The 11,778-nt window shown below is 36.0% G+C and overlaps 1 long non-coding RNA gene across 1 annotated transcript in view; it reads right to left on the bottom strand.

Annotated features, from left to right (window-relative positions):
* Window positions 1–3,395: 3,395 nt before the first annotated feature.
* LOC125168353 (uncharacterized) overlaps window positions 3,396–11,778 on the bottom strand; it is a 132,026-nt gene continuing 123,643 nt past the window's right edge. The window contains exon 3 of the long non-coding RNA XR_007153103.1: window positions 3,396–3,636. This is a non-coding gene — a long non-coding RNA (uncharacterized LOC125168353). The remainder of the gene's footprint in view (window positions 3,637–11,778) is intronic.

The raw sequence follows: 11,778 nt of genomic DNA, 5'->3' as shown, positions 1-11,778 counted from the left end.
GATATCTGTCTTTCTCTATTTCATTTAGCATCATACCCTCCAGTTCCATCCATGTTGTTGCAAATGGCAAGATTTCATTCTCTCTCACTGCCAAGTAGTATTCCATTGTAAACATAAACCACATCTTCTTCATCCATTCATCAGTTGATGGACATTTGGGCTCTTTCCATAATTTAGCTATTGTTGATAGCGCTGCTATAAACATTGGGGTACATATGCCCCTATGAAATCTGGCTAGCTCAGATTTCCCACATATGACACATGTTTCCTCCCCTCTCGGTCACATCACTTCTCCTACTTAAAATGTCTTCTCCTTTCCTCACCTTTTATCTAAATGGTACATTATCTTCAAAGCAGAGCTCAAACGCTACCTCCACTCTTTAGTTTTATTATATACATCATCCTTTGGTAATCACTCTTTCCTGAATTCCTTTAGCACTTTCCAAATGCTACCTGACTATCTTTTAAGGTACATATACTCACTGACCCCAGATAAATCTTTAACTCATCCCAAACGGAAACTTGGTGCCCACTAAACAAAAACTCCCCATCCTCTCTCCCCTCAGTCACTGTTTTTTTTTTTAATTTCCTCTTGTGATTATATTGTGCACTATAGTTGAGAAACTCTGATTTATAAGCTAGTACACCTATCCTCAACTCTAGCCCCGTGTTACCACTGAGGCTTAGAAATCATTGTTGACTGCACTGTGCCAAAGGTGGTGGCATTCTATGGAATTTTGGTAGTAAGCTTTCCTAAATTTTTCAGTGGGGCCCTTTTCTATATATATAGCTCCTTTTTGATCAAGTTTCTGGTGTTACCCAGATCTGTCTATTCCTCATTCTCAGAGTTCACAGCAGTGAGGGACTCAAGCTCTGTTTTCCAGCTCACTGTCTCAGGTCTTATCCCCTATTTCTCATTTTTGTCCCCAACACGTTTAGGTTAAAAAAAAATTATGGAATGACCTGTATTTGCATCTTTCTAGTCACCTTCTCTAGTACATTCGTGCCTGAAGAGGTGGATGAAGATTTTTCTTTGTGGTGGCCATTCTACATCATTCACATTGCCCCCAGTGTGTAAAGTGGCCATTATGAACTTTAAAAAATGTGTGATGCTGAGCACTTTAGAAGCTACTATATATATGATAGTAGGAAAAGTGAGGAACAAATCTTAAGTTTTCTATTTCAAATAATAAACTGATTCACATTTTTTTAGTTACCAAAATATTTAGAATGCATGGTTTTATTCAATGCTCTATCATAATATGAAACTTCATGAAGATGAAGAGAAATACAAAGGGATGAAACAGACATTTAAAAATTTTAAAGTATAATGCTGGAGTTGTAAGCCTACTTTCATTCATGTTTGAATTAAGACTGCATTTGTGAACAAAAAATAGAGAACAAGAAGGAGTGCTGAGCAAGGTACAATTATCTATACTTTTTATCATTCCCTTACTGAGCACTTGCTATCATACTAGTTACTGAGAGGGGTTAAAAAATGAAAATGCATGTTCCTACCTTCTATGAGCTTACAATCTAGCATTGGGGAGACAGAGTAAACAGTTTAGAAAGTAAAATTAAATGCAAACAAGAGTGATATGAGTAAGATATAGTGGGAATAGAAAGAAAAAGGAAGATTCACTCTATTGTGTAAAATCAGAAAAAACTTGGTGGTAAAAACAAAATTTGAGTAATGTCTCTGATAGTAGATAAAACTTAAATATGTCAATGTTATAGGAAGGCCTGTCCTGGGTTTAGGCTAGTATTTACAAAAGGATAGAGTCTGGATGAGACACAGTTGCCAGGGTGAAGTAGCCAGAGAGAAGTGCAGATCAGGGGTTTTCTTACTAAACTACTGAGAAACATTATTGCTTCTGTCCAGATGAGTGTCATAATTAGAGTTATGTTTCAGGTAGATGGTTTTGACCACAATGTGTTGCTTGAATTAGAATGGGGAATTAGAATGTGGAAGAGATATAGATTATAGGCAGAGATAACTCAACACTAGATTGCCTTTTAGAGTTTACATCCTCACTCTTACATGAGCAGAAGCTTTACAGAGTGGAAAAATTACTGGACCTGAAGTCTGAAAGCATTTTCTGGCTGTGTCTCTTATTAGTTGTGACGTTGGGCATATCACTTAATATGTATACCCTATGTTTCTAAGTGGAATTAATACCTATCTTTCAGAAGTATTTTGGTAAATGAGACAAGCTTCAGAACATTATGCCTTGCACAAAGTAAGTACTCATTGAATGTTTGTTTCCCTCCTTTCCTGCCTAATCCAGATTTTAAAGGTGTTTATTTCTATGACTATACAGCTTGAGTTAGTCAACACTCACATAGTTCATTTCAGCATTTTAGATGATGCCAAACTCTGACACAGAAGGCAAAATTACAACACATTTACATTTGGGAGAACAAATTTACAATCAAGAAATTAATATGTACTTTGGGTTCTCAAGACAGTCTGAGTTTATTCAACGTTCATTTAGCCAATATTTATTGAGCCCCTGCATGGGTATGTGACAGTGCAAGCCAATGCAAAAGTAGAAACAACTCAGTTCTGCTTTGGAGAAGTTCAAATGATCAGAAATAGATCAGTACACAGATAATTTTAAAAGTTTATGATAGGTGCTCTAGGAGAACTTTACACAAAATGTTATGGGAGCACAAACGAATGCATAACTAGCTGAATTTGCAGAGGTATTGGAAAGCTTTCCAAAGGAGCAATTGCTTTAGATGATCTTGGGAGTATAGTGGTTTATCTGTTACACAGGTAGAGGAAGAACATATCAGGCAGGGGAAATAGTGTATAAAAATATAAAAAAGAGAGACATTGCATTTTCCTGCATTTAACTGAAAATAAAAATAACAGAGGCATAAACAAAATTGGGATTTATTTTTCCCACATTCTAGGAAATCTAGAAGTAGATGTTGGCCTTGAATTGACTCAAGGATGGCAAGTCGTAGGTCTTTGAGATTATTTTGACCTATAGTCTAAAGGAAGCAGGGAAATAAATGTTTTATTTATTTTATTCTTTTTAGGCTGGGCACAAAACTACCTCAACAAAATAAAAATACTGTTAAAAAGAAAGAAAGGGAAGAATGTATTTTTCTGTAGACAACTAACAATCTCTGCTATAGCATTTTTAGAGGATTGCAAAGAGTCATTGTAGCTGGGTGATGGAATTTCAGAAGATTGATAAAGGAAGCTGGAGATCCAAGCAGAACTGAACCAAGGGAAGATCTAAAAGTTTATTTGTGCAATTTTTTCACGGGAAAACAGATTCAAAAAGCCATGATGGAACATCTGCCAGTTTATAGCCATAGCAGTAGGAAAGGAAATTTCATTATTCCCAACACATTTGACCAATTGATCAGAAACCTCCCAAGACCCAGAAATGCTAAGGGGCAGGGTCCTGGCAGAAAATACTGGTTGTTTTGCTAGACTGCATAAAACCTGTTTTTATCCCATGTCTTGTTAATGGTAAAACTCACCACTGCCAATCATGTTTCTTTTTTCTTTTGTCTTTCTATTTCTTTCTTCTTTTTTTTTGTCTTGAACTTACAACAGTATTTGGCCCCGTAACTCCATTTCTTCTCCCTCTGATTCTTCAGCAAGAGTCTGTATCTCTGAATGAAAGCCAGACATGGTCATTTTTAGGCTCCAAGGTTTCTGAGATGTAATTTTGTTTTTATATTTTTCAAGTTTCCATCATTCTGTTGTGATTCCTCTCCCTCTCATTCTAGCAGTTTTCAACAATTGCTTTTTTAGCATGCTCCATTTCTGCCTCTTAACTCCTTCCTTTCCTGGGCACACTCATCTTCTCTTGCATAAGGAAACATCAGGGAAATGTTTTGTTACCTGGAAAATCAAGTACTTTTTAATATCTGACTAAACCCCTTCTACTACCAAATTCAACTTATATCCAAACTGTTGATATAAGTAATAACATTTTGGTGATTCTTTTTCTCATCTCAAAAGTAGTATTTGTTTATTGTAAAAAAAAAAAAAACTTGAAAAAAAAAAAACAGATCAAATGAAAAAGAAGTGGGACTCATCCATAATCCCACCATCCCAAAATTTCCACCATTAATCTTTTGGTGTTATGTTCCTTCCTTCCAATCTTTCTAAACAATATATCTTTATGGTTATTTCTGGGTTTTAAATTTTAAACATTGAAAATGTGTCTCACAATGGAAGACAAGGACTAAGAACTCATGAACGCTTCCCTCATTGCACACACATATTTCCCTTCCTCTTGGAGTTATACAATAATTTTTACTAAACCATCATTCAGTGTTTACCTTAAAATGATACCAACAATGGGAATGGACTTAATGACACTGAACTGTACACTTAAAAAATGGTTAAAATGGTAAACTTTAGTGTGCATATTTTACCACAAGTTTTTCTAAAAACACAAACTGCAAAAAATAAATTATATCAACATTATTCACATTTATTTAGTATGTAATACATTTCATTTCTACTACAATTTTTATTTTTCTGAGTTAGTAATTACCTGTTTTTTCCCTCTGTTTTCTCTGTTTTTATGGAAATGATCTCAACTTTTCAACATAACTATAAAACTTAAAATAGGTCAGCCAAATATATCAGTTCTTTTTTTTTTTTTTTTAATACAACATCCATTTTGGAGCCCTCCATAATCCTGCTCTTATCTGAACTGGAAGCTCTCACCTTCAACCTAGATTGTTCCTATCCTGGTAAGTCCTTTTTCCTCTTTTCTACCTTGGATTTCCTGTTTCCTGAACCTCAATCTTTTCTTTCTTGCTTTACTGCCATTCAAGTATGGTAAAGCACATACTTGAATAACTTCCTGTAACTCTGTGTGGAAAGTAAATTTTTTGTGTTCATGGATGACTGAAAATGTTTATTATAAGTTATCCTCACCTAATTGGTAGTTTGGCTGGGTATAGAACTCTATATTGCAAAAAACTTTTTCTCAGAATTAAAAAAAATTTTTAATGTTTTTTTTTTTTTTAATTTTTTTTCAACATTTTTTATTTATTTTTGGGACAGAGAGAGACAGAGCATGAACGGGGGAGGGGCAGAGAGAGAGGGAGACACAGAATCGGAAACAGGCTCCAGGCTCCGAGCCATCAGCCCAGAGCCTGACGCGGGGCTCGAACTCACGGACAGCGAGATCGTGACCTGGCTGATGTCGGACGCTTAACCGACTGCGCCACCCAGGCGCCCCTATTTTTTTTTTTTTTGAGAGAGAGAGAGAGACAGCATGAGTGGGGTAGGGGCAGAGAGAGAGGGAGACACAGAATCCAAAGCAGGCTCCAGGCTCTGAGCTGTCAGCACAGAGCTCGATGTGGGGCCCAAACTCCCAAACTGTGAGATCACAACCTGAGCTGAAGTTGGATGCTTAACCAACTAAGCCACCGAGGCACCCCATTTCCTCAGAATTTTAAAGGCCTTACTCCATTGTTTTCTACCTTCCAGGATTACCTGCCAGTCTGATCCTTAGAACTCTGTAAGCAATCTGGTTGGTTTTTGTGTTTTTTCCCCTTAAAGATTCTCTCTTTATGCCTCTGGATTTGAAATTCTACAATATGCTTTGCTATGGGTCTTTTTTCATCCAGTGTCTCAGTCACTTACGCTCTTTATGGAGAAGAAACAGGATCCCAAAATCTAACTGCAAGAAGTTTCTCTTAACTTAATCAATTTTGCTAAAGGAGAATCTTCTAGGGCGCCTGGGTGGCGCAGTCGGTTAGGCGTCCGACTTCAGCCAGGTCACGATCTCGCGGTCCGTGAGTTCAAGCCCCGCGTCAGGCTCTGGGCTGATGGCTCAGAGCCTGGAGCCAGCTTCCGATTCTGTGTCTCCCTCTCTCTCTGCCCCTCCCCCGTTCATGCTCTGTCTCTCTCTGTCCCAAAGATAAATAAATGTTGAAAAAAAAAAAATTTAAAAAAAAAAAAATAAAGGAGAATCTTCTATTCTTTTACATAGGGGATATAAGCCTAACTACCAGCCTACTACATAAATGTATGCATATATTTTTTTTTCACAAATGAGATCACACTATAATAATGTTCTCTAAAATTTACTTTTCATCTAACAATATATCTAAAACATCTTCTTGTGTGTGTATGCATATGAATACAGAAGAATGTAAAGGATGCCTAAAATTTCATATTATATATGAGCCATAATTTACTTAAATAGTTTCTAATTGATGGGCTTTGGTGTTTTTTCTTATAACAACATTGCAATTATGTCCGTATCTTTCTGCACTTGAGCAAGAATATCTATACAATGAATTTCTGGAAGTGGAAGTGTTGGATCAAAAGATGTGCATATTTATTTCTACACACCAATAATGAAGCAAGAGAAAGAGAAATCAAAAGTCTATCCCATTTACAATTGCACCAAAACCCATACGGTGTCTAGGAATAAACCTAACCAAAAAGGTAAAAGATCTGTACACTGAAAACTATAGAATGCTTATGAAAGAAACTGAAGAAGACACAAGGAAATGGAAAAACATTCTATGCTCATGGATTGGAAGAACAAATATTATTAAAATGTCTATACTACTTAAAGCAATCTACACATTCATTGCAATTCCTATCTAAATAACACCAGCAGTTTTCACAAAGCTAGAACAAACAATTCTAAAATTTGTATGGAACCAGAAAAGACCCCAACTAGCCAAAGTAATCCTGAAAAAAGAAATCAAAGCTGGAGGCATCACAATTCTGGACTTCAAGCTGTATTACAAGCTGAAATCATTGAGGCACCTGGATGGCTCAGTCAGTTAAATGTCCAACTGGCTCAGGTCATGATATTGCACTTTGTGAGTTCAAGCCCCACGTCAGGCTCTGTGCTGACAGCTTGGAGGCTGGAGCCTCCTTTAGATTCTGTCTCTCTCTCTCTCTCTTTCACTCTCTCTCTCTCTCTGTCCCTCCCCACTCCTATCTCTGTTTCTCTCTCTAAAAAATAAACATTAAGAAAAACAAATTTTTTTAATTTTTTTTTCAACTTTTATTTATTTTTGGGACAGAGAGAGACAGAGCATGAACGGGGGAGGGGCAGAGAGAGAGGGAGACACAGAATCGGAAACAGGCTCCAGGCTCTGAGCCATCAGCCCAGAGCCTGATGCGGGGCTCGAACTCCCGGACCGCGAGATCGTGACCTGGCTGAAGTCGGACGCTTAACAGACTGCACCACCCAGGCGCCCCAAGAAAAAAAATTTTTAAAGCTGGAATCATCAAGACAGTATAGTACTGGCACAAAAACAGACAGATAGATCAATGGAAGATAATAGAGAACCCAGAAAAGGACCCACAAATGTAAGGCCAACTAATCTTAGATAAGCAGTAAAGAAAATCAAATGGAAAAAAGACAGTCTCTTCAACAAATGGTTTTGAGAAAACTGGACAGCAACATGCAGAAAAATGAAACTGACCATACACAAAAATAAATTCAAAATGGATTAAAGACCTAAATATTAGGTAGGAAACCATCAAAAACCTAAAGGAGAACACAGGCAGCAACCTCTTTGACCTCGGTTGCAGTGACTTCTTAGTAGATGTGTCCCCAGAGGCAAGGGAAACAAAAGCAAAAATGAACTACTGGGACCTCATCAAAATAAAAAGCTTCTGCACAGTGAAGGAAACAATCAGCAAAACTAAAACTCAACCAACAGAATGGGAGAATATATTTGCAAATGACATATCTGATAAAAGATTAGTATCCAAAATCCATAAATAACTTATCAAACTCAACACCCAAAAAAACCAAATAATCCCGTGAAGAAATGGGCAAAAGACATGAATAGACACTTCTCCAAAGAAGACATCCAGATGGCCAATCGACACATGAGAAAATGCTCCACATCACTCATCATCAGGGAAATAACAAATCAAAACCACAATGAGATACCACCTGTCAGAATGGCTAACATTAACAACTCAGGCAACAACAGATGTTGGCGAGGATGCAGAGAAAGAGGATCTCTTTTGCATTATTGGTGGGAATGCAAGCTGGTGCAGCCACTCTGGTAAACAGTATGGAGGTTCCTCAAAAAACTAAAAATAGAACTACCCTGTGACCCAGCAATTGCACTAGGCATTTATCCACGGGATACAGGTGTACTGTTTTGAAGGGATACATGCGCCCCAATGTTTATAGCAACACTATCAACAATAGCCAAAGTATGGAAAGAGCCCAAATGTCCATTGATGGATGAATGGATAAAGAAGATGTGGTATATATATATATATATATATATATATATATATATATATATATATGTATATATTTGTGTATGTGTGTGTGTGTATATATATATATATATATATATACACACACACACATACACACACGCGCACACACACACACACACAATGGAGTATTACTTGGCAATCAAAAAGAATGAAATCTTGCCATTTGCAACTACGTGGATGGAACTGGAGGGTATTATGCTAAGGGAAATTAGTCAGAGAAAGACAAAAATCATATCACTTCATTCATATGAGGACTTTAAGAGACAAAACAGATGAACAGAAGGGAAGGGAAACAAAAATAATATAAAAACAGGGAGGGGGACAAAACAGAAGAGATTCATAAATATGGAGAACAAACTGAGGGTTACTGGAGGGGTTGTGGGAGGGGGGATGGGCTAAATGGGTAAAAGACACTAAGGAATCTACTCCTGAAATCATTGTTTCACTATATGCTAACTAATTTGGATGTCAATTTTAAAAAATAAAAAATAAAAAATAAAATAAAAAGATAAAAAGCTTCTGCACAGCAAGGGAAATAATCAACCAAACTAAAGGCAACCAACAGAATGGGAGAAGATATTTGCAAATGACATATCAGATAAAGGGTTAGTATCTAAAATCTATAAAGAACTTCTCAAACTCAACACCCAAAAAACAAATAATCCAGTGAAAAAATGGGCAGAAGTCATGAATAGACACTTTTCCAAAGAAGACATCCAGATGGCTAACAGACACATGAAAAGATGCTCAACATCACTCATCATCAGGAAAATAGAAGTCAAAACCACCATGAGATACCACCTCACACCTGTGAGAATGGCTAAAATGTACAACTCAGGAAACAGGAGGGTTCACAGGTGAATTGTACCAAACATATAAAGAAGAGTTAATACCTATTCTTCCCAGACTATTCCAAAAAATAGAAGATAAAGCTTCCAAATTCATCCTATGAGGCCATTGTTACCCTAACACCAAAACCAGAGAAAGACACTACAAAAAAAGAGAACTACAGGCCAATATCTCTGATGAACACAGATGCAAAAATTCTCAACAAAATACTAGCAAATCAAATCAATAATACATTGAGAGAATTCACCATGATCAAGTGGGATTTATTCCCAGGATGCAAAGTTGGTTCAATATTAGCAAATTAATCAATGTACTACATAATATCAATAACAGAAAGGATATAAAAACATATGACCATTTCAATAGATGCATAAAAATCAAATCAAATAAAAAACTTTTGGCAAAGTACAACATCCATTCATGATAAAAACCCTCAACAAAGTAGGCTTAGAGGAAACATACCTCAACATAGTAAAGGCCATATATGAAAAACACAGAGCTAACATCATACTCATTGGTGAAAAACTGAGAGCTTTTCCCCTAAAGCCAGGAACAAGATAAGGATGTCCACTCTCACCACTTTTATTCAACATAGTACTGGAAGCCCTAGCCAAAACAACCAGACAAGAAAGAGAATAAAATGCATCCAAATTAATAAGGAAGAAGTAAAACGTACAGAATTTGCAGATTACATGATACTATATATAGAAAACTCTAAAGACTCCACCAAAAAACTGCTGAAACTGATAAATGAATTCAGTGCAGTCATGGGAAATAAAATCAGTACACAGAAATCCATGCATTTCTATACACTAATAATGAAGCAGCAAAAAGAGAAATTAAGAAAACAATTCCATGTACAACTGCACCAAAAGTAATAAAGTACCTAGGGATAAATTTAACTAAGGAGGTAAAATAACCAAGAAATTGAAGATGACACAAAAGGAAAAACAGTCCATGCTCGTGGATTAAAAGAACAAATATTGTTGGGTGCCTGGATGACTCAGTTGTCAGATTCTTGATTTTGGCTCAGGTCATGATCTCGCAGTTTGTGAGTTCGAGCCTCACAGTCAGGTTCCATGCTGACAGTACGGAGCCTGTTTGGGATTCTCTCTGTCACTCTCTCTATGCCCCTCCCCTAATTGTGTGTTCTCTCTCTCTCTCTCTCTCTCAAAATAAATAAATAAACTTTAAAAAAAGAACAAATATTGTTAAATGGTCCATACTACCCAAAGCAATTTAATGCTTTAATGCAATTCCTATCAAAATATCAACACCATTTTTCACAGAACTAGAACAAATAATCCTAAAATTTGTATGGAACCACAGAAGACTGTGAATAGCGAAAGCAATATTGAAAAAGAAAATGAAGCTAAAGGTATAAAAATTACAGATCTCAAGTTATACTACAAAGCTGTAGTAATCAAAACCATATGGTACTGGCACATACATCAGTGGAACTGAATAGAAAGCCTAGAAATAAACCCATGATTATATGGTCATTTAATCTTGGACAAAGAGAGAGAGAATATGCATTGGAAAAAAAGTCTCTTCAACAAAAGGTGTTGGGAAAACTGAACAGCTGTATGCAAAAGAATGAAACTGGACCACTTTCTTACAACATATACAAAAATAAACTCAAAATGGATTAAAGATATACATTTGAGACTAGAAGCCATAAAAATCCTAGAAGGGAGCACGGGTAGTAATGTCTCTGACATCTCCTGTAGGAACATTTTTCTAGATATGTCTCCTGAAGCAACAGAAATAAAAGCAAAAATAAACTATTGGGACTACATCAACATAAAAAACTTCTGCATAGTGAAGGAAACAACCGACAAAATTAAAAGACAACTCATTAAATGGGAGAAGATATCTCAAACTGATATATCATATAAAAGGTCAGTATCCAAAATACATAAAGAACTTATACAACTCAAAACCCAAAAACCAAATAATCCAATTTTAAAAAATGGGCAGAAGACTTGAACAGACATTTCTCCAAAGAAGACATACAGATGGCCAACAGATGCATGTAAAGATGCTCAACATCACTGATCATCAGGGAACTGCAAATCAAAACCACAATGAGGTATAGCCTCATACCTTTCAGATGGCTAAAATACAAAATATGAAAAACAATAAGTATTGGTGAGGATGTAGAGAAAGGGAGCCCTTGTGCCCTGTTGGTGGGAATGCAGACTGGTGCAGCCACTCTAGAAAACAGTATTAAGGTTCATCAAAATATTTAAAATATAATTACCATATTGTCCAGTAATTCTACTACTGTTTACCCAAAAAATGCAAAAACGTGAATTCAAAAAGATATATGAACCCCTGTGTTTACTGCAGCCTTACAATATCCAAATTATGGAAGCAACCCAAGTGTCCATTAATAGATGAATGAATAAGGAAGATATGGTATATAATATATATAAATATATATAGAATATATATAGAACTTATGATGAGCATTGAGTAATGTACTGAATTATCAAATCACTATATTGTACACCTGAAACTAATACAACACTGTATGTTACCTATACCGGAATTAAAATTTAAAAATATCTAGTTCTAATTATAAAATACATTTCTTTAATCATTATTGAAGTAGAATAAGTTTTACTATTTTTATTAGCCATTTGCATTTATTTTAATGTGTCAAA

This window comes from Prionailurus viverrinus, chromosome B3 (assembly GCF_022837055.1).
Source record: "Prionailurus viverrinus isolate Anna chromosome B3, UM_Priviv_1.0, whole genome shotgun sequence".
Taxonomy (NCBI): Eukaryota; Metazoa; Chordata; class Mammalia; order Carnivora; family Felidae; genus Prionailurus; species Prionailurus viverrinus.
This window is presented reverse-complemented; position numbering and strand designations above follow the sequence as displayed.